At 42.9% G+C, this 27,203-nt stretch overlaps 1 long non-coding RNA gene across 2 annotated transcripts in view; it reads right to left on the bottom strand.

The window, feature by feature from the left end:
- Positions 1–13,835, bottom strand: part of LOC148001854 (uncharacterized) — a 29,422-nt gene extending 15,587 nt beyond the window's left edge. For both annotated transcript variants that reach the window (XR_015635746.1, XR_015635745.1), the window contains exon 1: positions 13,749–13,835. This is a non-coding gene — a long non-coding RNA (uncharacterized LOC148001854). The remainder of the gene's footprint in view (positions 1–13,748) is intronic.
- Between the last annotated feature and the right edge of the window lie 13,368 nt (positions 13,836–27,203).

Here is a 27,203-nt window from a genome sequence, read left to right on the forward strand (position 1 = left end):
AGGGTTAGGTAAAAATCTGCTCAGTCCGTAGTCAGCAAGCTCTTGCTTCACAAACATAGTTCAAGGAGAGACCCTGCTTAAGAAAAGCAGGGGGGAAAGTATTTAAGGAATACATTCGACCTCTACCTTTGGTGTCATGTGTACATACACATGTATATACACATACATACATACCGAAAGAAACAGAGAGAGAGAGAGAGAGAGAGAGAAAACATGCTCACACAAAGGAACATATACATGTGTCTATATGTAAAAGACCATACACCCATGTGTACATACAAAGGGACACATACACATAGGCACTCAATCCTCCCAAAACATCTGTGTAAACAGCAGTAAGAATTCTAATTTATCCCTCCTTCACCAGCTGAGAAACTCTCCTCTACCTGGCCAGGAGACTGGAGTCTTTTCTGTGAGGAATTTTACCTGAGCTGACTCCACCCATGTCAGTACCAAGGCCCAGCCGAGGGTGGGGAGACAATGTCAGGCTTGAAACAGGACCAACAAGTATGGGTTTAATCATGGAGAGCCACTCGGACAGATAAGCTGCCCTTCGTATAAAGAAAGCTGATAAACACTGACCTGCGGGCTCCTGTGGAATGGCAGAAATCATCTGACCAGAAACCTTACTGAGAGAGAAGCAATAGAACAGGTATCTCCAGTCCTAAATCATTTTCACTCAACTCCCCTTTTGTGATATTCCCCATGCTACAGAATCTATGACAGGAAAAGAAACTAAGTCACCACATTTCTATCTTCTCTAAGTATTCTTGTTTATATACGTCGTCTGGGCCTGTCCCGTTCTGTATATCCTAGATATTGCTCTAAGTAGATGTCTGTTTTTAAAACATCCTCATAGTTTACTGTTTTGACTTGACAGTACATTGTAACACCTTTCCCTGTCAGTGTTTGAATTGGCAGTGACCTCATAGTTTATAGCTGATAGCGTTCTCCATGTGAGCGTGACCATATTCTGTTAGCACTTAGTGGGGCACTCCACCATATCTGATTTGTCTGAGACTAAACAACTCCGGAATCTTAGAGGACAGATCTTAGAAAATTTGACTATTTCCTTAAAATTGCTGACTCAAAGTGCACATTCTTTTCAAAGTATTAATGCCTGTAGGTGATTTATGCTTTAAGAAAAAAACAATTTATAGTCCTATCTCTGAGAGTAGCCTCTCTCTTCCTGGCAAGTGCTTAGAATTATTCCTGAAGGAGACAAGAACAGCAACGTTCTGGCTTGATATCAGGGTGAGCATCTTAGTGTTGTTTGCACTGATATTTGGTTACAGGTTGAACATCTAGATTACCATTAGATGCTTTTGTTTTTTAAATTGGTTATCTGACATTGTCTTTATTGTAATATTTAGTTTCTTGACTTATTTGTGCCTTTTAGATATATAAACATTGGCCTTTATCTTGTTACACGCAGCAAATATTTTCTCTGTGTTAGATTGTCCCTTTAACTTGTTTTCATTTCTAATTTGGGTTTCAGTGTTCTATTTTTAAATATGGGGAAGAGAAGGAGTCATCAGACACATTTGAAAAATTATTCAGTTTTGAAGAGATATCAAAATGAAACAAACCGACAGAAAACGGGATGAAGGAAGAAAATAGAAGTTGAACAAACTGAAATATTTGTTGTACATCTTCCTAATACTCATATAATGAAATCCCAGCCCAACAGGGTGATGGGTTTAGAAGGTGGGGCCTCTGCGGTGAGTAGATCATTAACAGGTTCCAGAGTCCTCACAAGCAAGATGGGCACTCCTAAAAGAGGAATCCCAGAGAACTCTCTGGCCTTCTATATGTCAGACAAGGACATAGTAAATTGGACAGTTTAGAGACCCAAAGAGCATCACCACCAGACAGTGGCCATGGTGACAGTTGGCTTAAGATTTCTGGCTTCCATAACTGTGAAAAATAAACTTCAATTGTTTGTTTATAAACCACTCAGTCTACGTTATGTTACAACAGCACCCTGAACTAAAAGAAAGCTAAAGAAAAAAATTGAGGGAGAAAAATATTAGGGTAAGAAATTATGAGTCTCAGATAAGATAGTATATTTATGAAAAAGAGATAATATATAAAAAATACAGAGAGGGTGGGAAGATGGCTTAGTTGGTAAAGTGCTTGCTTTAAACATATGACAACCTGAGTTTGTATTCCTGGTACCCATGTAAGAAGCCATGCATAGTGGTGTCTCCCTGAAATCCCAATACCAGGGAGGTGGTAACAGAAGGGGTCCCAAGGGCTCAGTGACCAACCAGTCTATCCAGTTGGTTTACTATAGGTACAGTAAAAGATCTTGTCCTAAAAATAATATAGAAAAGTGATTGAAGAGGACGCCTGTAGTGGTGTGAATAAGAGTGGCCCTGTAGGCTCACATATTTGAATGCTTAGTCACCAAGGAGTGGCACTATTTGGGAAGGATTAGTAGGTATGGCATTGTTAAGGAAAACTGTCACTGAGGCTGAGTTTTGAGGTTTCAAAAGCCCATGCCCACTAATAAGACCACATTAGAAAGCAGAGAAGAAAAAAAGGAAAGAGAAAAATTAGAGAATTTAAAGAAAAAAGAGTAACAGGAAGAGGCCAGAGAAAATGACAGGAATAAATTATTAAAGAAGAAAAGTACCCAGATTATGTGACATGAGGAGGTATGGCCAAGAACTCAGACAAAAGAATACCTTTTGATATGCCTCTAATCCTCCTAAGTGGTTAACTTGCCGAGGATATTATTTTTCCCCAAATAAAATGTAAAACTCTATGTCTGGGAACTATGCATCTCAGAGTTGAGGAGAGAGCATTGTCCTTTATTCAATGACTCAGTCTATATCACATCCTCCCTGTTATCTTTCTCACATATTTGGGTATCTTCTCTCACTCTAATGGATCCAGTCACCTCTGACTAACCTTGTTCTTACCAGTCAGTACAAAATCCATCCCTTCTCCCAGGAAAAGACAATACAATTGAACAAAGAACACAGACTTACTCCTTTCCCTCATGTTTGTGTGGTTTCATCCATCTCCAGTAATGTAGAAAAATGACTGCATTTTAACCTTCTAGACAAGCAATGTTCATGTAGTTTTTATCCTAATTATGTAGAAAAGTAGAAAGAGAAGGGAATTGGCCATGAGAAGGCAATCTCAAGCTAAATAGAATGCCCTCAGGTAAGTAGTATCTTCAAGCTACCTCAAACTCTATTTCTATAATATAACTTTAGTACACAGCAAACAGCTTAACACAAAAATTATAAGGAACAATCAGGACCACACTACATATTACTGTCTAATCTACTGGTGATGATGCTTTGAATTTTGCTGTAAGTTTTAAGCCTTTGAATGGCAGACTGCCAATGGGTTTGTTAAGAAGGATCTTATATTCCCATGCTATTTCCTCTGTGAACACCCAAGCCTGTCAGACTGAGACTTATGAATTCACCCATCATTGTACAGTGCCTAATGATAGACGGACTCCAATTTGAAAGAAAGTCAATTCAATTATGGCAATTTTTCTAGAGCAAGAAGTAGAAAATCAATCACTTAATGAGATCTTACAGGTCTAACAAACAATAAAACATAGCCAATATTACAGACCTGCTTCCTTGGACCCAAAGTACTGGATGGAGTCATTGTCATGTCTTTTAAATATACTGGTAGATCATAAAAACTTGTGCGAACACTTGTTCTTTATAATTGGAGATCAATAAATCTATCCCAAGCAGTTCTTTTTCTTTCCCTCATTCTTTTTTTTCTCTTTCATCTATAATTGAGCTTTTCATAAACCTGTTATGAAATACTTCACCTCAACATAAGAGGTTTAAAAAAAATGAGCAGACATAGCCAACCAATCACAATCCTCCTTACTACAGTGAGTGCCACTCCTCATCTCTTATGCTTTCCCCTCTCCCACCAAGCCAGGCTCTCTAATGTTTGAAAGAGAAGTGGAAAACGCAGGAAAGTATCCACCAAAAGGGAGTGGGGAAGAGATATCTATGCAGTTTTTGGTCATTACTACGGATTACCCTAGTGAGTCATGGTGTCTAAGCCTTCCTTCTCCTCCTAGGAAGAGGCCCTAGCAGCACCTGGCCCCTCAACCTGAGAACAATTTTGTAGTCAAATGGCTACTGAATGAGGTGGTGTTGGAACCTGTCACCCTAAACCCCAATTACGGTGATTAAAAATTGAAGCAGCAACACCGCACAGCATGATAGGGAACACAGTAAAAGAACACTAAGCAACCACAATGAGGTTTGGCTCTCAAATGTCTTCCTGTAGGTTCCTGTATTAAGGATTGGTCCCAGATGAGCTACTAGAAGGTGATGAAAACTTGAAAAGATGGCCCTACAAGAAAATATAAGTTATCTCTCCGGTATTTATTATATTAAGGGAAGCTGAATAATACAGTGACTAGGAAATTTATTAATCTGAGTCTGCCTCCCTGGAAAGTTGGCACACACAACACCAAACTCAGAGCCTTCATAAGTAACATGGGAATCATGAAGACAAATTGTCCGGACATTTTCACATATCACACACACCCAGAAAGGCAGCGATGCACCGGGAAGGCCGTGAGGTACTGGGCGGAAGCTACTGCCGTTATCGTGTTGCATCTTAGCTGGGGGAGAGCTGCACATGTGACACAATACATAAAAGAAGTTACCCAGTCTCCAGGGCAGCACAGCTTATGTCACAACAAAGCAGCAAGACTCGCTCCAGCACACAACACAGTGTCTTGATGATAACTGATCTTTGTGTAAACCACAGAATCTATCTTTCTTCTGCTTCTCAAATCTTGATTTCCACCCCACCCCCTTTGGTCTCTCAGCTATAGAAAGTCATCATGGCTCTGAGTCATAGTCCAGAAAAGTCAGTGGTAAAGCCATATGCCTTATGAAGAATTTTTCCGAAGATTTACATGTTTAATATCTAACTCACTGTTGATTACTGTTAGGAAGAACTAAATATCTTAATAGATATTCAATCCAAGATTGAATAGTTAAAAACAATACATGTGATAACCATTTGTATTGATATGGACATTTTTTCAAAATGAATTGATAAATAAAAAAATTGAGGGGTTGGGGATTTAGCTCAGTGGTAGAGCGCTTGCCTAGGAAGCACAAGGCCCTGGGTTTGGTCCCCAGCTCCGAAAAAAAAAAAGAACCAAAAAAAAAAAAAATTGAAAAAATAGAACAGTTCCATTATTGTAGTTTAAATATATTATGTATTTATCTTGATAGGTAGGTAGACAATAGACAGACAGACAGACAGATGATAGATGATAGAAAAGATAATTGGAAGTAGGAATATCAGCTGTTGTAGTGAGCCATATTGGATTTGGGCCTGGCCGCTTTGTAACTGCATGGCCACAGTAAAAGTCATGGGATTGTTGGACAGAGGCCTCTCCCATGTATTTACGGCACAGGAAGAAAAGACCAAGTAGTAAACACCCAGTGTCTCCACTGCATGACCTCTGCTGAGCCCCGCTGATGCACGTGCAACTGACACACCTGGACCACACCTGGGTGGTGGTCAATTTACTTCTGCCTTTTACTTCCTCAGCCTTTATCCTGGAGATTTAGGCTGGTCTTCTCGGATTTCTCCCTAATTAATTCAGGTCTCATAGTTGGTCTTTTGTCACCGAAGTCACGAGCCAGGTAGTCAGGAGCCAGGGTTTCCCACTGTGCTTCCCAGTTATTTTCTACCTGGAGACTTGGGTATATAAGTGGTGAATAAAGCTACAGAAGTCTCTCACTCTTCTTCCTCACTCTCACTCTTCTTCCTCACTCTCACTCTTCCTTCTGCTCTTCCACTCTTCCTCTGTCTGTCTGTCTGTCTGTCTGTCTGTCTCTCTCTCTCTCTCTCTTTCTCTCTCTCCCTCTCTTCCTCTCCTGGCTTGACACGATAACCTGTGTATGTGTATGTGTGTTTCTTTCATCCTGTAGGCTTTCGCCCAATTCTCGGTACTGTGTCAGTGCTGGCAAGCTGTAGTTAACTGAAGGAAGACAGGCAGAGAGACGGACGGACAGACAGACAGATGATAGATGAAGTTAACTACAACTGTTATTCCTATTTCCAGTTATTAAATTGAAGGAACACGTGGTGATCAGAAGGATGAAGTATTTTCATGATTTATATTTCTGCTTTGTTTGAATCATATGCAACATGCATAGGTGATTTTATTTGTGTAATAAGTGGCAGCAGTGAACCTAAAAAACATTACTAGTTCTCTAGAAACAGAAGAGCTAGATGCTCTGCTATATGCCTTTCACTCCAGAACCTGGGAGGCAGAAGCACACAGATCACTGTGAGTTCAAAGCTAGCTTGGTCTACATAACAAATACCACATTATCCCAGGCTATATAATGAAACTCTGCCTAAATAAATAAATACTATATAAGAATATGTCATTTTTATTGTTAGAATAGGTAAAGGTTTTAAAGGGACTGTGATAAAGTCAACTGAATGTAGTGTTTTTAAATATGTGATTATGGGCTTCTATACCAACAACATCCACCGATGCCCACCTAACTGAATAAACAAATAAATAACAACCATTGGCTCTCTATCAGTGTGAGAAAACAAGCTCAGAAGGTCTTTCCTAGTTCATCCCTAAGCAACTGGAGACCAAGTGTTCAAACCCACAAACCGTGGGAGGTGTTTTACATTCAAGCAAGGCAACAAAAGTAAAAGCATAGGATTTGATTTTCTGACCCTCAGTTCCTGGAGTGTGTGCCTTCTATGTCTTCAACTCATTAAATCTTTTTCTTGTAGCCTCTTGAAGAATATCAGACAACAAGGCACGAGACATTGCCAAAAATGTACGTTTTTGTCTTGTTGAGCACCCATGTTTTACAGAAATAGATATTTTGGAGCCATCTCCAGCCAATCACTGCAAGCAAGGTGTGCTCAACAAACCCTGCTAGGCTGTGGCCTTGGTACTGTGTGCTGAGGGCATCCCACACTTGTTCAAGGAAGTTCAGTCATGCAAGTTTTGATTGTGTTTTGCTTTGTTGTTTAAATAATCAACTTTAAAAAAAACAAATATTATTATAATAATTTATTTGTTCTTTTGTTTATTAAAATATTTTATAATTTAGATGTTTTCCATGTAGCTTATTTTGGTGGGATATTGTGTTAGCTTCCTATCACTGTGACTGAGTCTTTGAGGCTATCATTTTCTTAGGCAGAGAGGTTCATTTTGGCTGTTTGGCTTTATGGCATCAAAGTTGTTAGTCTGTGGTCTTTCGGCCATGTTGCTTTGAGTCTATGACAGCACAGGGTACTGTGTGGGGAGCGTGTGGTAGAGGAGGTCTACTCTTCTCATGGTATCATGGAAGAAGTAATGGGGGATGATAAGGAGGAAGAGGAACACAGGGAGGAGAAGGGGGGGAAACCATACACCACCATGACCTAACTTCCTTCCTGTCATCTCTAAAAGGTTTTATCGCCTTGCCATGGTACCAGAGAATAACAACCAAGCCTGTAGTAATTGAACCTTTGGATTTAGGATGAATCCCACAAAGGATAAATGTCAGGTTTTAGTCTTGGGAATTGCTTTGGGTTTGGAAAAGAACACCAAGACAGCAGACCAATGAGAAAGCATCTGACTTAGCCAGTGGTCAAAAGGTCCATGAACAACATACCACACTGAGGAGTTACATATAAATCAAACCCAACTCACCCTGCTCTGCTCAAACACCATATGTAAAGCTACATGTGTAAGAATGAAGACATTGTACCAGAGGAACTGAGTGTGTGCACGATTGGGGGTAAAGTGGGATGATCGGTGACAAGGAATGGAGCAGTGAGAAGAGGAAGAGTCAACTGTAATAAAACATTGAAAGGGCAAAGATGTCTTGATGAAGTGTCGTGTGTGTGTGTGTGTGTGTGTGTGTGTGTGTGTGTATGCATGAGAGAGAGACAGAGATAGAGATCGATCTGTGCATTCGTGTGTGTATGGCACGGATGGATGTCTGTATTTCAAGGACAGAGACCTATGGTATGATGTGTGTCATTTGGTTTGAATGTAGATTGCTTCCTAATTTCTCGTAACCAGGAGAGAGGTACTCATGCTGTAGGCATCTTATATAAAAAGCTACCAATGGGGAAGCAGGTTGTAGCACATGGGCCTAGGAATCCAGAGGCCTGGATGTGGTCCCAATTCAGTCTCTTTCAGGCCATATGACCTTAAGCAAGGTTGTATCATGTGTCCATGAGGACCATGGGCAAACAAGTAAAGACTTACACAGATTTGAGCATAAAATTGCCTGTTTTCTCTTCTTTTTCCACAGAATCAGACTTTTAAAAAAAGAATTATTTACTATTTTATGTATATGAATATACTGTAGCTGTCTTCAGACACACCAGAAAAGGGCATTGAATCCCATTACAGATGGTTGTAAACCACCATATGGTTGCTGGAAATTGAACACAGGACCTCTGGAAGAGCAGTCAGTGCTCTTAACTGCTGAGTCATCACTCTAGCCCCAGACTTTTTGTTTTAATCAGAGTTGTTTGTTTTGTTTTCTTGTTTGATATGTTTTGCTTTGCTTTGCTTGTTTCTAAGACGAGGTCTCATGTAGCCAAGGATTGACCTTGAAGTTACAATGTGGTCAAGAACACCCATGAACTTCCTGCCTCTACTTCCCAAGTACTGGGATTATAGGTGTCCATCATCATGTGTAATTATAAATCTGTGATCAAACTTAGGTTTCACAAACACTGACTGCCAACTGAGCTAGGTCCCATCCTCTCTCCCTTTGGTTTTAACCCTTCACCTACTATGTCTTTACCTCCTCACTTTTACTCATCAGCTTTTAGCATCTTCCTAGTGCAGTGTCTTCCTTGAAGAAGCTGTTAAGCCTAAGCCTAACACACAAATGTTTGGTCCTGTGTTCTCCAGTTAGGGATATGAGCCCCATAGGCTACTGTTTACTTGTCTGTAATCTTTCAATCCTTTATGGAGTCAGGATTGACTCTGCATAAGGTTAAGTAAGAAGTAAGAACTGAATAGAATACACATCAAGGGTAAGCTTTAATTGAGAAGTATGGGTAACTTTTCTGTAAGGACAGGGTCTTTGTAAGTGCTGTAATGATTCAGAGTATAGGGACATCCTTTCTAACATGTTAGGCACAAAAGGTCTCAGGAGTAAGGTCAAAGATGAATGGGTCTGGAAGATTCAATAGGCAAGAATATCTTGCTCTGCCATTGGATAACTAGTTTTTTGAAGTCATAATGATAAGTAAAAGGAGTTATAGGGGCTATAGAGATGGCTCTGCAGTTAAGAGCACTGGCTGCTCTTGCAGAGGACCCAAGTTTGGCTCCTAGCACATGGTAGCTCATGAACATCTGGAGCTCTAATTTCAAGGCATCTGATGCCCTTTCCTGGCTGCCACAAGTACCTGGCACTCAACATGATGCACATAAATACATGCAGAAAAGCACTTGTACACATAAAATAAACAAATCTTGTTTTAAAAAAGGAAAACTAAATGTGTAAGCACCTATGGCCACCTCCACAAGTTTAAGCTGGTCAAAATTCCAGAACGAATGGGGGGTCACAAAGGCCCATTGGCATGGGAGTTATCAGCTACGGCTGTTGAGGGAGTCACTGACATGGGGAAATAGCTGCTGGTGGCTTGCCCTTGGCCCAGTGAATGGCTCTATACTCGTGTGTACAGGGAGCACTAATTGGATCTAGGGAATTATTAATAACAAAAAGGATATGAAGATGGGAGGGTAGAGGTATTGTGAAGAGTTGGAGGGAGGAGGTAATGGTGGATGTATATTGTGCTGGCTAAGTTTTTGTTGTTTGTTTTTGCCAAGTTGACACAAGCTATCAATAGAGAAAATGTCTTTATAAGATATGGTATAGGCAAGCATGTGTGACATTTTCTTGATTGATGATTGATATGGGAGAGCCTAGCTCATTGTGAGGAATACCACCCCTGGGAGGATAGTTCTCGAGTGTACGGGAAAACAAGCTGAATGAAGCAGGAAAAGCACACCAGTAAGCAACACCCCTCCATGACCTCTGCTTCAGTACCTGCCGCCAGGTTCCTGCCCTGAGTTCCTGTCCTGACTTTCTCAATAATTGAATACAATGATCTGAGAATTATATACTAAAACATATTCTTTCCTTTCCAGGTTGCTTTCAGTGGTGCTATATTACCATGGTAATAGAAATCCTAACTAAAACAAACATGACCAAAATATATTTTTAAATGTATACAATTTTTAAAGAGTAAAAAAAATATTAATTAAAAAAATACAACAGAACAGTATAGACTATGAATAGCTCATAGCCAGACACAGTCAGAAAATTAGCATTCCTGGGGAGCATATCGGGATTTCCGACTAAAAGGGACCTGAGTAAAGACTGCCATGAGCCATGAACGCCAGCAGCAAGAAGTTAAGCTGACTCCTGTAGGTGCACTGAAAGGATATGTGATGATTTTTTCCAAAGCACGATCAACCTATGCTTAGCAGGCAATTGGGGTTGGAAAGGGCACCCCAGGAGAGGTGGAAAGTCTTTGGGAGGCTATGGTAACAGTCCAAGGTTGAAGTCATGGAAGCTGAATGGAGTGAAATGCAAAGGAAGCAGAGTGATCATTTCAAACATCACTGAGGACAAACCAACAGAATTTGCCAACCCGTTCACTTTGTTGAGGATCTGTTTGCATCATCCATGCAAGGGCATCCATTAACTTCGCCCAGTAAAAGTCCCTTCTCGCCTAGCCTGTTATTACAGACGGGGCCTCCAGTCCAGTCATCTTCTCAGTGTAATTACATGCAATAAAAACTTGATGTCACCGGGTTAGCCCGCAGCGTATGGGTTATTCCCCTCCAAGGCATGGCGTCATAATTCCCTGGATTTGCTTATGATAGCCTGAAACTTCCCATGGAGGAGATTCCATTAAACAACCTGAATCATAAGATCGTTCCCCGGATTCAGGAGCCCACAGATCAATGTGGGTTGTCTAGGGATTTTAGCTGATTCATATGGTCTGTGTTCTTTCTATAACCGTCTGTGTCTGAGAGTATAAAGTCTTCCCCCAAAGAAAGACTGGCTCCCTGACACCTTTCCCTAGGGTATGTGTATATGTGTCTGTGTGTGTGTGTGTATGTGGTGTGTGTGGGGTGTGTGTGTGTATGTGTATGTGGTGTGTGTGTGTGGTGTGTATGTGTATGTGTGTGTATGTGGTGTGTGGGGGGGTGTGTGTGTGTGTATGTGGTGTGTGTGGGGTGTGTGTGTGTATGTGTATGTGGTGTGTGTGTGTGGTGTGTATGTGTATGTGTGTGTATGTGGTGTGTGGGGGGGTGTGTGTATGTGTATGTGGTGTGTGTGTGTGGTGTGTGTGTATGTGTGTATATGTGTGTATGTGTGTATATGTGTGTATGTGTGTGGTGTGTGTATATGTGTGTATGTGTGGTGTGTGTGTATGTGTGTGTGGTGTATGTGTATGTCTATGTGTATGTGGTGTGTGTGTGTGGTGTGTGTATGTGTGTATATGTGGTGTGTGTGTGGTGTGTGTATGTGTGTATGTGTGGTGTGTGTGTATGTGTGTGTGGTGTGTGTGTGGTGTATGTGTATGTGTATGTGGTGTGTGTGTATGTGTATATGTGCATGTGGTGTGTATGTGTGGTGTGTGTGTATGTGTGGTGTGTGTGTGTGGTGTGTGTGTATGTGTATGTGGTGTGTGTGTGTATGTGTATATGTGCATGTGGTGTGTGTGTGTGGTGTGTGTGTATGTGTATGTGGTGTGTGTGTGTGTGGTGTGTGTGTGTATGTGTATGTGGTGTGTGTGTGTGGTGTGTGTGTGTATGTGTATGTGGTGTGTGTGTGTGGTGTGTGTATGTGTATATGTGTATGTGGTGTGTGTGTGGTGTGTGTGTATGTGTTTGTGGTGTGTGTATATGTGTGTATGTGTGGTGTGTGTGTATGTGTATATGTGTGTATGTGTGGTGTGTGTGTATGTGTGTGTGGTGTGTGTGTGGTGTATGTGTATATGGCGTGTGGTGTGTGTGTGTGTACGTGTTTGTGGTGTGTGTATATGTGTATATGTGTGGTGTGTGTGTATGTGTGTGTGGTGTGTGTGTGGTATATGTGTATGTGTGGTGTGTGTGTATGTGTGTATGTATGGTGTGTGTGTGTGTATGTGTGCATGTGTGGTGTGTGTATGTGTATATGTGTATGTGGTGTGTGTGTGTGTGTATGTGTATGTATATGTGGTGTGTGTGTGTGTGGTGTGTGTATGTGTATATGTGTATGCGGTGTGTGTGTATGTGTGTGTGGTGTGTGTGTATATGTGGTGTGTGTGTGTGTGTGGTGTGTGTATGTGTGTGTGGTGTGTGTGTATATGTGGTGTGTGTGTGTGGTGTGTGTATGTGTGTGTGTGGTGTGTGTATGTGTATATGTGTATGTGGTGTGTGTGTGTATGTGTGTGTGGTGTGTGTGTATATGTGTGTATGTGTATGTGGTGTGTGTATATGTGTGTATGTGTGGTGTGTGTGTATGTGTGTGTGGTGTATGTGTATGTGTATGTGGTGTGTGTATGTGTGGTGTGTGTGTCTGTGGTATATGTGTATGTGTATGTGGTGTGTGTGTGGTGTGTGTATGTGTGGTGTGTGTGTATGTGTGTGTGGTGTATGTGTATGTGTATGTGGTGTGTGTGTGTGGTGTGTGTATGTGTGGTGTGTGTGTGTGGTGTGTGTATGTGTGGTCTGTGTGGTGTATGTGTATGTGTATGTGGTGTGTGTGTGTGGTGTGTGTGTGTATGTGTGGTGTGTGTGTGTGTATGTGGTGTGTGTGTGGTGTGTGTATGTGTATATGTGTATGTGTATATGTGTATGTGGTATGTGTGTGGTGTGTGTATGTGTGGTGTGTGTGTGTGTGGTGTATGTATATGTGTATGTGGTGTGTGTGTGTGGTGTGTGTGTGTATGTGTGGTGTGTGTGTGTGTATGTGGTGTGTGTGTGGTGTGTGTATGTGTATACGTGTATGTGGTGTGTGTGTATGTGTGTGTGTATTGTGTGTGTATGTGTGTGTGTGGTGTATGTGGTGTGTGTGTATGTGTATGTGGTGTGTGTGTGTGTGTAGTATATGTATGTGTGGTGTGTGTGTGTGGTGTGTGTGTGTGTATGTGTGGTGTGTGTGTATGTGTGGTGTGTGTGTGTGGTGTGTGTGTGTATGTGTGGTGTGTGTGTCTGTATGTGTGGTGTGTGTGTGTATGTGTGGTGTGTGTGTGTGGTGTGTGTGTGTGTATGTGTGGTGTGTGTGTATGTGTGGTGTGTGTGTGTGGTGTGTGTGTGTATGTGTGGTGTGTGTGTCTGTATGTGTGGTGTGTGTGTGTATGTGTGGTGTGTGTGTGTGTATGTGTGGTGTGTGTGTGTGTGCACGCGCACGCGCATATGTTCATGATCATGCTGCAAGTCCTGTTGTTTTCTGGAAGTTTCTACAATGATTCACAGTAGGAAACAGCTTCTCTGTGCTTCTGAGTCTCTTGCCAGTTACCAAATCTTTTGTGGATCAACACTGAGCAAGTGATGTTGGAAATGAGGCAACAAGGACAGGAAGAAGGGGAAAAGGAAGAAAAGGAAAAGAACCAGGGCTAAGGGAGACCAGAATAAGGAAATATCGAGGTAAAGGAAGAAAGAAGTGAGGGGAAGGGAAGGGAAGGGGGAGGGGGAACAAGCAGGAGCTGACTCTTGGCTGTGGTGGAGAGAAACTGATCCTTACCTGTTCTATCTTGGGATCTTCCTTCGTCCACATGACTCCTCTCCCCAACTGCTGGCTTCCTTAAGGGTCCACAGGATGCTGAGTCATGGCTGGCATAGCCTCAGTGTGAGCATAAGCAGGGTGCTAGGGAACCTGCAGAGCAGTCTCAAGCCCTGCTTCTGTGTTTCCCAGCCTGGGGCATGGTATCTAGAAGTCCAGCACAGTCAGATTTTTCTACTGCTCTTCTTACTGGGAGAAAAGCTTTCTAGAATTGCCAGAATTCCTTTTACCCTAGTTCCTTGGCCTGGCACAAAGTAGGTGAATGTGTATTCCCAAAATGAGCAAACCAGCAACAACAAAAACAAAAACATTGTCTCTGACAGAGCTTCTGTCTGACCCCACATCCTCCGCAGTCCCCAGGTGGTCAGAAGAGGAGCTCTGAATTGCTTTGTGTGTTTATCTCAATGGCCTAGGAGCTCTCTGTCTAGTAGGATGACTTCCTAGGAAGCAAAGATGTGCCTACAGGGATTTTAACTTAATATTGTGTTTGGAATCAATGGCTGCTATCTGCCGAGTGCTTCTTCTTAGGTTTAACCAGCTGACTAGGGCTGAATAACAAGCCAATCATGCCAACATCCTCCTCCTTCCTACAGCCATTTGATTTCTAATCAAACAACCTGGACAAAACTCAAATGCCTAAAGATGGTTGGAGGCCCTAAAGATGCCCCAAAATGCACTCCTTCATAGCAAAAGAGATAGGCCACACACAGTGAAATGTGGGCCCTGAAACAATGAACTCTATAGAGATTAAAATTTCCCCAGGAATCTTACTCTTGGGAAAAGAAAGGCTACAGCCCTGGGTCAGCAGAAAGGGGACTTGTCTGGTAGCAAGATGTCACATGGCTCTGACAGATATCAATAACTAAATTGGCATATCCGTATTTCCTGGCTTTTATTTTATCTTTCCTATATAATTTTGACACTGCTGCAGGAAGAGGGGAGAGAAAGTAGGAGCCCGTCTCTCCTTGGTTTCATCAAACTGTAAATAAGTTCATTTTCTTTAACCATTATTTGTTTCCTAACTTCTTCTGAAGCACAAAGAAACTGAGGTGGGGGTTTAGAGGCCTAAATGCCTGGTGACAGAATACACTTAGAATCACTGGAGGCAGTGGATGCCTAAGTCCTAGACTATAGCCAGATCGTCCTGCAGTTTTAAGGTATTTCTGCAGTCTGCAGTGTACAGGTGTGTCTATGTGGACAGGGCAGCCAAAAGACAATGCTAAACTACCCCTGGCATGAGAGTATCTGACTCCTAGAGAGTCTTCAACGATCACCAGTGGAGCCAAAAGATGTTCTTTTGCACAACTGGATAGGTGAAGGGTGTAAGCTTTCTGGAAAGAATGTTGATGTTCTAGAGAGACACTGGCACCATTAGGCCATTACAAGAATGGACCTTAGGAAATTGAGATTTCCCCAGAAGTCTATGCTGGAAGGAGAAAACGGTTAAAAATCCCTAGTACCAGTCAGAGGGAGTTTGTCGCCTGGAAAGGGATTCCACACAGTTCTGACATCTTGGGTGCCCAGCAGGAGAGATCTGAACTGAGACCGTGATGAAGGCAGGTGATCAGAACTGCTTAGCTAAGCATGTGTCCCCGTTCTCTGTTTAAACATGGATCGCATGTCAGCACCACAAAGATGGACTGTCCCAGGACCATTGCCCCTCTCCTAAATGCAACCCACTGCATAAATCTTTTACTACTTTTCAGTGTTACCCATTTCCTTAATTGTTCTATTGAGGACGGTTGGCCAAACCTTACTTGCTTAGGCTATCCAAGTCTGACCTCTAACCCTAACAAGTCTATATCAGGGACAGCAAGAAGAAAGTCAGAAGGTTTTGTTAGTTTAGGGTTTTGGGAGAGCATGTTGAGGTTTGGGCTGTGCAGGGGGAGCTGGAGAGGGCAACCGGAGGTGGTGTGGAAGTTCAAGTGTACTTTGGGCCTGGGGAGATTTTTTATTTTCTCAACAGGTAAATAATGCTTACATAGCCTATTTCACCATGACTTGTGGGGTTTTGACTTCTCAGTTTTCTGCAGCTTCTTGCATAGAAGAGGTTCCAAGTCTTAGACCTCGTTCATTAACAACAAAGAAGGCCCCATTGCTGCTGTCCCCTCGGAGTATGCATAGCTTTCTGTAAATAAGCCTCAATTAACCATGGCTCCTGGTGACCTGAAGGGAGGCCTGGCCAATCTGAGTTCTGTTAATAAAGCCCTTGCTTGTGCTGGAAGTAATTAAATGGGCTGAATGCAATTGTCAGAGCTCTAAGGTCCAAAATACTATCTCTTGTCAGGGCAAGAGTAATGGCTGAGCCTCTCTATTGGAACATAATAAAAGAGACAGGTGGGAGGGAGGCCTATTGTCCGCAGCCCAGATAACTGCTCTAACTGGGGATTGTTATAAATGTATTTTGATGGCTCATTATGTGGAGAAGAATGCTTCCTTATCTGTAGGAGTGCTCAGCAGAACAGAGGAAATAACCCCACTGTGACCTGTTATTTATCTAGATGTGGTTCCTTAACAGAGAGTGGGGACAGGGAGAAGTCATGCGGACCACGATGTTGAGTTTACAGTGTTTTTTATTAATCTTCTGCTCTTGCCTTGACAGCCGCTGCAGGTAGGTAGATGAGGACCTCTGACAGTGGACAGCATACAGAAAGGGACGTCTCAGGATGGTCACTAAGATACATCCTTCACAGCAGCAATTCTCAACGTGTGGGTCATGATCCTTCTGAGGTTTGAATGACCCTTTCCCAGGGGCCACATATCAGATATCCCGCATATCAGATACTTACATTTCGATTCATAACAGTAGCAAAACTACAGCTATGACGTAGCAATGAAAATAATTTTATGGTTGGGGGTCACCACACCATGAGGAACTGTATTATGGGGCCACAGCATTAGGAAGGAAGTTTGAGAAGCTCCCTATTCCAGGATCAGAAATGTTAATGTGGCATTTCACTCAAAATAGGTGATTTTGCTTTGGGTTTGAGAGGAAGTGGTAAGTAATAGAGGGAGGAATCCTCACGATAAATAAGTCTGGGGAAGTCTGAGTGGAGTTAAGGCTGAAAAGGAGTTCTTATTAGAGACCAGCTCAGAGGCTCTGATATGCTAGCCTATGCCGTAGCTCTGTAAATCTGCTGAGACGTGGCTATCGGACTTGCCTGACTACAGGTCTGTCTGAAGAGGGAACTGCCTGCAGAATTAGTGTTCTGAGGAATACACTTCGAGAAATAATGTTCCTAAGGAAATTTATTCTACACACACACACACACACACACACACACACACACACACACACACCTGGCCCAGCAGTGAGCCAGAAGGATGGCTCAGCAGATCAAGGTGCTTGCTGCCAAGAATTCCCATAGAAGAGAACCACAGGCCAAAAGTTTAGCTCAGTGACAGAGCATTTTCCTAGCATGTAGAAGGCATCCCGGCTGCTCTGTAAACACTGCGCCCCAGCTTATCTGTAAGCAGTGCACCCCATCTGCTCAAGTTCTGTTCTGTTCCACAAGGGTAAGGGTTAACAAAAATCTGAAACTGTTACCTATATGTAGTGGAGTGTCATATTCAAGTAAACAGAAGGTGAATGGAGGAAGCCAGGCTCTGCACTGTTAGATAAGGTTATAGATATGCAAGGGGAGAGGAGAGAATGTTCCAAGAGATAATGGATTGCACTTGGAGACATTGGTATGGGTTACATTTAGCTTAAAATGGAAACAGATGGCCAGAATAAAATAGAAATATATATGTTTATATAGATGTACATACTTACATTTATATGTTATAAATATATGTTATATATATGTATATATAATATATATTATATGTTATACATATATATATATATATATATACAAGTTAGTATACACACCCATAATTCCGTTTGGATTTTATATATACATGTGTATGTGTATTATATGGATATGTCTTTATATACAGAATTAATACATGTCTTGTTTTGGTTGCCAGCTAAGATTGCATACATGCAAACACACATATATACACACACAGAGGTTAATACACAAATGTATAATTTTGTTTGTCAGCTATGAATACGCACACATACATAGAGGTTCACATAAATACATATATTCTTTTGCTCTTTTTTTTATCTGAGATTTACCTAGAAACAATGACACCATAATTGCCATGATTATGCCAACTACTCAGATATGGGTTTCTAAATCCATTCTCCATCAGCCCTCCCGGTACAGGGCTGTAATTTCAGTTTCTCCAGAGGCAGAGACAGATGATAGCAAATTCAAGACCAGCCTGGACTACAGAGAGAATTTAAAACCAGCCACAGTAACACAGTATTATCATGTCTCAAAATATTTAAAAAAAAAAAGGAGTGGGGTACCTTGGGATATAGCTCAGTGTTAAAATGCTTGCCTTGAAAATGTGAGACCCTGCCTTTCATCCTTAACGATAAAAACAAGCATTTAAAAAAACGCTTCTGGTAAACAGAACCAAAAACTTCTGGGACAAACAACCAAAACAAAGATGAGGGAATACGAAATGGACCTGGAGTATGGCGAACTGCTCAGGGTACGCTGTTTTTAATGCTGCAGTGCTCAGTCCACGGGATGCAGTGGGGAACGACACTAGCCATTAGCTGAGATAACTTCAAAATGGTTCTCAGATGGCCTCTCTTCTTCCAGTTGTCTAGACGGTTTTCTTTTCTGTTTGTTTAGGAGATGGTTGGGTCTCTGTATCCTGGCTGCCCTGAAACTTACTTGGTAGATCAGGCTCGCCTTGAATTCCCAGAGATCCCCGCCTCTGCTGCCTGAGTGCTAAGGCTGGCTGAAGGAGTGCTCCACCACACCCAGCTAGACAAAGTGCCTGAGAGCAGGAGGGACCAATTCCAAAACAGTCAAATTTGAACTCTTTACGTCACATTTTATTTGTCAATCAAGTTAGAGGTCAGCCGTGATTCAAAGGGAACAGAAATAGGACAATATGACCAAAGGTGAGATACACCTCACATATTTAGAGTCCGGAGTAACCCAGAGACAGGCACAGCTAGTTCATATCTACCCACATCTCTAAGTTTGCAAAAGCTACAAAAAGACTTCAGAGGTTAGACACGCAACTTGCCTCCTGTTTGAGAGCCCTGACCTTGGAACATCTCCAAATGAAGGGTGTGTGTGTGTGTGTGTGTGTGTGTGTGTGTGTGTGTGTGTGTGTGTATGTGTGTAAGTGTTCCTGGTCATTCCTCTCCTTCCATTATAGGTTCCAGAAGTTGAACTCCGTCCATCCATCAAGCTTACACACCAAGTTTACCACTGAGTCACCACATTGACTTGCTTCCCTGTCTTACAGAATGAAAAGTCAGCTCCCTGTTATTTAGGATAATTCCACAGTATCATATCCCAAAGCTTTGTCTTGCCAACAGAGAAGGCAGCCCCAGGAGTGATGCTTGCTATTTGACAGAATTGCCCAAATACTTCACTGATGTTTGGAGTGTGTCTCACTCAGGGTTTCTATTCCTGCACAAACATCATGACCAAGAAGCAAGTTGGGGAGGAAAAGGGTTTATTCAGCTTACACTTCCACATTGCTGTTCATCACCAAAGGAAGTCAGGACTGGAACTCAAGAAGGTCAGGAAGCAGGAGCTGATGCAGAGGCCATGGAGGGATGTTACTTACTGGCTTGCTTCCCCCTGGCTTGCTCAGCTTGCTCTCTTAAAGAACCCAAGACCTCCAGCCCAGGGATGGCACCACCCACAATGGACTGGGTCATCCCCCCTTGATCACTAATTGAGAAAATGCCTTACAGCTGGGTCTCATGGAGGCATTTCCTCAAGGGAGGCTCCTTTCTCGGTGATAACTCCAGCTCGTGTCAAGTTGACACACAAAACAAATTGGTACAGAGTGGTACCATCCCCAGCTCACGTTGGCTCTTATAGACAGACTAGGGGTGCTGTTAAATATGTCCCGGATTCTGAGAATAAAAATTACTAATATTGCAAAGAGGAATTTATTGTATAAGGGCTGAGGACTATCCTTATTTATGGGTGTAGGGACAAATATTTAGAAAATAGGTGGGAATTATGCTGGTTTAGTAAAGTTTGTGCTTGTGGCTTCTCTGCTCAGATTTGTGACTTCACCAGCGCTAAGTAGTTGGGGTGGAAGGGTGGGTCATGGAGGTTTCAAAAGGTTCCTGGTCTCTCTATCTCCTGCTTGCAAATTGACACGTGAGCTTTCAGCTGCTCCTGCTTGCCTGTGCTCTGCCATCATCGACTCTAACCCTCTTGGAACCATAAGCCTGATCAACTGCTTTCTTTTATAAGTTTCTTCGCTCATGCTCTTTTATCACAGCAAAAGAAAAGCGACTAAAGTGGCATGTTTAAGCGCTCTTAACTTTTTAATATCATGAATTTTAAATTTTGAAGCCATAATATAATTATGTCATCTTCTCCTTCTCTCCCCTCCTTGCAAACCCTCCCAAATAACTCACTTTTCTCTCCTTTAATGACCTCTTTTTTCAATAATTGTTTTTACACACGGTATATATTCTTAAATACACTATATATATATTCATATATTATAATATAGATGTTCCTAAATACATAAATGCAACCTGCTCAGTCTGTATAATGTTGCTTTTTTGTGTGTTTTCAAGGTGGCCGTTTTGTTTGGATAACCAATTGGTGTGCCCTTTCCTAAGGAAGACTCTCTTCCCTCTTCTCACCATTTCTTTCTTTTTTTTTAATATTTTATTTATTTATTATATATGAGTACACTGTAGCTGCCTTCAGACACACCAGAAGAGGGCATCAGATCTCATTACAGATGGTTGTGAGCCACCATGTGGTTGCTGGGATTTGAACTCAGGACCTCGGGAAGAACAGTCAGTGCTCTTAACCACTGAGCCATCTCTCCAGCCCACCATTTCTTATTTGTTTGTAGTTCTTTATGTAGGGGTGAGGCCTCTTGGGCTTTCCTCTGTTTACTTTAGCATGTCTCATATTTAAGCAGTCATGTTGATGAGACTTTATGACTATAGCTTCTGACATTAATAGGAGACACAATATCATTGCACATTTCTTGGTCATCTGGCTCTTACAATCTTCCTGCCCCCTCTTCTGCAATTATCCTCAAGCCTTAAGTATAGAAATTGCTTAATAGATATACCTGCTGGGAGTGAGTTCCACAACTCTACATTTTGGTTGTGGTTTTTCTGTAATGTCCCTCCACAGCACTTCAGATGTAGGGCCCAGAGGCTCCTGAGCTGGAACTGACTTGAAAGCCTCATCCCTGAGGACTAGTTTTCATAGTACTAGACAGTGTCTTGGAAGCTCCCAAAGAAGGAAAGCAACCAAAAGTCCTACAGAGCAATGATGACTATGAAACATAATGACCAGCATTGCATGATAACCCTGAGGGTACAGTAGTGACACACATACCCTGGAAGTAACCAACAGCTCTCTAATCAGCCTTAAGATATGCTTAACAAGAAAGAGAATACCATGTCTGGTACTGGAAACCTAGCCAAAACCTCCTCTAACAAGGCCACACCTCCTAATCCTTCTTAAACAGTTCCACCAGCTGGGGACCAAGCATTCTATCATAAGCATTGAGAACCATGTCATTCAAACCACCATACATGCCATTCCCTCACTCGCTCAGATTCTCTTCCTAGGGCATTGAAAACTAGAAAATAATCTGAATAAAAGTATGTTTTCTAATGTCAGCACAGTCCTCATTCCTCCTGTCAATCAAATGGTTCACAGCCAACCAACACAGAAAGTCAGAGGCATAGCTAAGTATTCAGAAATCAAGACTCCATTCTGCTATCCTTTGTCCTATGTAGCAAGGAAATCCACCCTGCTTGTCAAAAAGGCGGTTCTGAGAAGACACTGGGAAGAAAGCCACAGTTATTAACTTGGGCCAGGCTGGCTTGGAGAGATGACTCAGTGCTCCTACAGAGGACCTAAGTTTGATTCCTGCCCTATGTGGCAGTTTATAACCATCTGCAACTCCAGCACTGGGGTTGGGGGGGTGGGGATCCATCCGATTCCCTCTTCTGGTCTCCTCAGGCACCAGGCTGCACATGGTACAGAGGCAGGCATACAGGCAGGAAAAAAATGCATATATAAAAAAATAAATATATTTTTAATTTAAAAAGAAAAAGTTGGGACAGAGGACCAAGCACTATTTGGCTTATATCCTAAAGCTTTTAGGGTATATTATGTGACAGCTGCTAAGCTGTGTTGGTTGATGGCCCAGAAGAAGTTCATGGGGAAGGGGGCAGTAGTCAGTGACTTTTTCTTTTTTTTTTTTTTTTTCTTTTCTTTTTTCGGAGCTGGGGTCCAAACCCAGGGCCTTGCACTTGCTAGGCAAGCGCTCTACCACTGAGCTAAATCCCCAACCAGTCAGTGACTTTTTAAAAGAGACCGTTTAGACTCTGGAATTGTGCCTGCTTGTGATGGTAATTTGTTTTCTTCCCATTATAGCCACATCCACTACTCTGACATACAAAGATACCTTTGTGTGTTTGGGCTTAAATGCTTGAGTCTTCTAGATAGGAGTGAGCTCAAGAGAAGTCACCAAGTGGAGGTGAAGTTGGAAGGAGAGAGAGGTCAGTCTGTCCAGGTGCTCATCTTCACTGAGGCAGGCTCACATCTGGGCAAGAGCATGAAGGGCAAATGAGAATTATCTTTAAAAAAGAAGAAGTGGAGGAGGAGGGGGAAGAGGAAGAGAAAGAGGAAGGAGGAAAAGGAGGAAGATGATGAAGAGAAAAAGGAGGAAGAAAAAGGAGGAAGAGGAAGGAGGAAAAGGAGAAAGAGGAAGAGGAGGAAGAGGAGGAAGAGGAAGGGGAAAGGAGGAAGAGGAAGAAGGGGAAGAAGAGGAAAAGGAGGAAGAAAAAGGAGGAGGAAGAGGAAGGAGGAAAAGAGGAAGATGAGGAAGAGAGGAAGAAGAAAAAGGAGGAGGAGAACATGAAAGGGGTAAAGGGGTCTAGAGATGGCTCTGTCTATAAAGTGACTTAACATTGTAAACATAACTTGAGTTTGGTCCCCAGGACACATGTAAAAACATGTTAATTGTAGTGGCATATACTTACATTCCCAGTTTCAGGGAGGTGAAGACAGGAAGAATCCGCAGGGATCTGTGGGTGGCCAGCCAACCTAGCTGAGCTGGTGAATTTTAAGCTACCATTGTGGACAGGAATAGAGGCATGCCGAACTTCTGATTGCTAAACTCATGGATTGCCAAAGCTCCATCACAAATCAGAGTTTGGCTTCCACTTTTTCTGGCCAATTTAATCCAAACAGCTCCACTCATTTCTGCTTAATGGCTTGGCTTACAGGTTGCCAGCTGTAGGGTTTGAATGCAGTTTTCAAGCTAAGCCCTTTTGCCATGAGCAAGTGTTGGCAGAGCCTACAAGGAGGGTTGATTGGAGCGACCTCTGTCTCTAACCTTTGTCCAATACTACCTGCTGGTGGACTGTGCAGGTTTGGTCTGTTGCCATGTATTACAATGCTAACTTCTATACCTGAAGGTCCAGGATTACAAGGGTTCTATGTCTACAAGCTTTTGCCATGCAAACTTTATTCCTTGATTAAAAACTACTGGTTAAACAAAATTGGCTATGGACACTACTGGAAGGATTAGAGGTAGGTGGATTGGGAGTGACATGGCTGTGGGGAGAGAGATGAGAGGAGGAAGAGGAAGAAAAGGGAGAGGAGAGGAGAAAGTTGCAATGAAGGGAAACGGACCATGAGCACGTGGCCAGGGAAACAACAAGTATCTGGGATATAACTCAGTGGGGACAGGGGCTTAGGCAACCAGAGCCTGCAGTTAGAAGAGTAGATTAGGGGTTATCCCCCCAGTAATTGTCAAAGCCAAATAAAATAACCATAGTCCAAGTCGCCTTTATTGGTAAGCTAGTCTGGAGTAAGCTTGGATTGATTGTACTACAGTGGACATGGGGGCTTCTTAGGACCAGGTTTGATTCAGGATCCTGTCTTGTGAAAGAAGCTATTATGCTGGTGACCAGTGTAATCCTCTCCCACCCACAGGGAGGTTCTGTTTGGTTGACTGAAGCCAGCCCAAGGCCAAAGGTAAGACAAGTACCTGAACTCCTGGCTAAGAATCCCCAAGGAGTTCTGAGTTTTCACCGTTGATTAAAACAAAACCATTTTCCTTTTAGGATATTCCCTTCGCTTTTCTTCTTCAAAACCTGTGTGGCCATTTTTTTTTTTTTTATTACATTGCCTCTGCTTAAGGTATTTAGTGTGGTTTCCTTCTCCCAGCCCCCACAGATATCCTGGAGCTAACTCCAGACTCAGCCTGTGAACTGCTGCTTAGCCCTCTCCCTGTTGAATAGCTCTGTGCAGGAAGTACTTGGTAGGCTCAACTCTGATCCATCCCAGGAGCCAGGCCACTGGCAAAGCCTTAGAAAGGCCTCGCAAATATCTGTCACAAGTCCACTTTTCATCTCAGATTTGGTCATTCATTTACGTGTTCATCACTTCTTAATTCAAACCATTTTCAAGACTGTCCATCTCTGCAGAAAACGTGAGAGATCCATCCCTCTGCAGAGATGCAGGATATGGTCCATGACAAAGTATGGAAGCCTCCTTGGTATCCATTCTCCACACACCCCATCCTCTGCATGAGATGTGAAGCTTAGACGGACTGGGTTTCTTAGACCTTGAGGTTCCTTAAGCATACTTGACACCCAAATTTCTCTCTTAAACTCACAGGAGACACAGACGGGTAACTGCTAGAAATGAGAGACACACATGAGCATTCACCAAGGTCTCTGACATCTCTGCCTCTTCCCCAGGGACAATGACTACAGCCAATTGCCCTTGCTTGGCTATTATTTACCTGTAGATTCAAGCCAGCTTAAGAAAACATTTTGTCAATTGGGAGAGAACGAGCCCAGAAGAGAGGATATCAGTATGAAATCCATTTATTATTTTTTTTCTGCAATGTGTTGGCTTTGGATGGAGCTTGCCTTCCAGGTTGACATTTTCCAATGAATCTGTGATGGCCAGTCAGGGAGTTAATGATGACCCAGCATTTCTGAAATCCTTTCACCAGATGGCTGTGGGGGTGATTAATCATGTTGATTGTCTCCATTTTGGCAGCTGATGATGGAGCTCGTGTTGACACTGCTCAGTGTGGCACTGGTCTAGATGACTGTCTTGCTCACCTTTGGCCCTCCCACCCCTCCTCCCATCCCGAGGGCCTATGCTCTGAAACTGCAAGTGTGATAGACAGGGTAGTCTGCAGCTGGGCAGTGGTCAGGTGACATCACACAGCTCCATTTCAGAGTTTCTCCACAGGGAACTGGGGCAAGTGCATTGGGGCAAAAAGGCCATGTGTGGCTCAATATGAGGCTGTGCTGTTGAAGTTGTCCATAGACAAGACTGACACACAACTTGGCTTCACTCAACCAGACCTCAATTTGCCTGTCATGTGTACCCCACTTACCTCATGCATGATGAGGGATCAATGGATCCTTAGGATCTTTTTTTAAAGAATTATGTTTTTTTATATATGTACACTGTCTTCAGACACATAAGAAGAGGGCATCACATCCATTCCAGATGGTTGTGAGCCACCATGTGGTTGCTGGGAATTGAACTCAGGACCTCTAGAAGAGCATCCAGTGCTCTTTATCGCTGAGCCATTTCTCCAGTCCCAGGATCTCTTATCCCAAATCCTTCCCATTCCCAGTTCCTGAGTAAGAGAGTTCACAACCATAGTGAAGTTCCCCAGTTAGAGCTCTGAAGAGGCCAGCAGGTCACCAGGAACCACTGCAGCCCTTACAGAGTGTCCGTGAGTCACGTGATTTGGGAGAAGATGGGGGTCCAGTGTTGTTTACTACGATGTCTCGTCCACCATTCAGGAAGGGATGAAAAGGGAGAACTCTCTCATGTTCCCTGTTCTATTTACAGATATTGGGCATTGTGGCCTCCTTCGGGTTCAGTTGCCTGTGAAAATCATTTCACAGAGGGGATGTAGGAAGAACCAACCCCCGCCCAGAAGCCCATTAGGATAAACATATTGCCTTTTGGAAGTACTCGGTCACTCATCATGAAGATACAAAAGAAAAAGCTCTCCAGGAGCCAGTGACCCACCCAAGCCCTTCCTACTCCAGACTGGAACTGAGGTTTGAACACAAACTTTGAAGTACATTTTCTCCTCACCACGGTGTCACTCTGGAGAGGACATTCAGTCTTAGATGTGTTCCCCTTTGTAGACATGAAGCTATAGAAAGAAAACATTGTCTAACCAGATTTCTCCAGATGCCCAGGGCTGGAGAAAGTTGTCCCAGTGGTGTCAGTCACGTAACACAAAGGCCCAATGTTTACTTAAGGTAGCAGCACCTTGAGGGGTGGGGGGTAGGGGACGGCTGAGAATCAGTTTCCTGCACTATGGGCAGATTCTTCGAGCTAGATTTGAAACATCTGTGTGTCTGGCATCAACCTGACTTAATACTTTGCTTGTGTAACCTCTGGGTCTCCTCTTGGTGGCCCAAAGTGCCCAGATTTAAAAGTTCTGCTATGTTTGGTCTATTCCCAGAAGTAACTGTTTCTCTAATCCAGATGGTATGTTTACCACACACACGTCCTGCAAGGTAGGGCATGGTGTTAACAAGAACAGCTAGTAAACCACAACACTCATTCATGTTACCAGAAGAGCCTGGGACAGGAAGCAGGTAGATGCCCTCCTCCCACAAGCCTGGTCTTACCTCCCTTCCTGGGTTTTGTGGCAATAGTTCTCCTTTTTGTCCCCTGGAAGCCAAATTAGGCACCTCAGGGAACACAGAGGCTATACATTCAGACCCACAGCACTCCTGTCTCCTCCTCCAACGTGGAAGAAATCATGATTTCCTTCCTCTCTTTCTCTCTTCTCATTCTTTCTTTCTTTTTTTTGGGGGGGGGGTTCTTTTTTTCGGAGCTGGGGACCGAACCCACGGCCTTGCGCTTCCTAGGCAAGCACTCTAACCACTGAGCTAAATCCCCAACCCCGATTCTTTCTTTCTACATTGTTCTCCCTTACTTCTAAGATTTAGTCTTCCCCAAGGCCTTCTTTCTGTGCTTAGGCCAACCTATTCCCAGGTCCATGCTTAAGAGAACATACGGGTTTCTAGTTTAGAGGAGTTCAGAAGAAACCCAAGGTAGCCACAATGGTTTCCACTGAACTCATCATCAGTTGTTAAGCACCTTGTGACCTATTAAAAAGATCTTTATATTTCTCCTCCTCCATTTCTTCCCCTCACCCCCACCCCCACCCCAACTATGGCAAACCGCAATGTGCATGACAACTTTCCCTCCAACGGTGTCTGTCGTTTAAGAAAAGCTTTGCTTCAAAGGGACCCAGAGAAGGTCATGGGAGGCTCTGGAGAGCGGTCCTCCATGTGGCTCTCCTCCCCAGACTTACTGCTCATAG

The sequence above is a fragment of the Rattus norvegicus genome, chromosome 13, assembly GCF_021556685.1.
Source record: "Rattus norvegicus strain SHRSP/BbbUtx chromosome 13, alternate assembly SHRSP_T2T, whole genome shotgun sequence".
NCBI classification, from domain to species: Eukaryota; Metazoa; Chordata; class Mammalia; order Rodentia; family Muridae; genus Rattus; species Rattus norvegicus.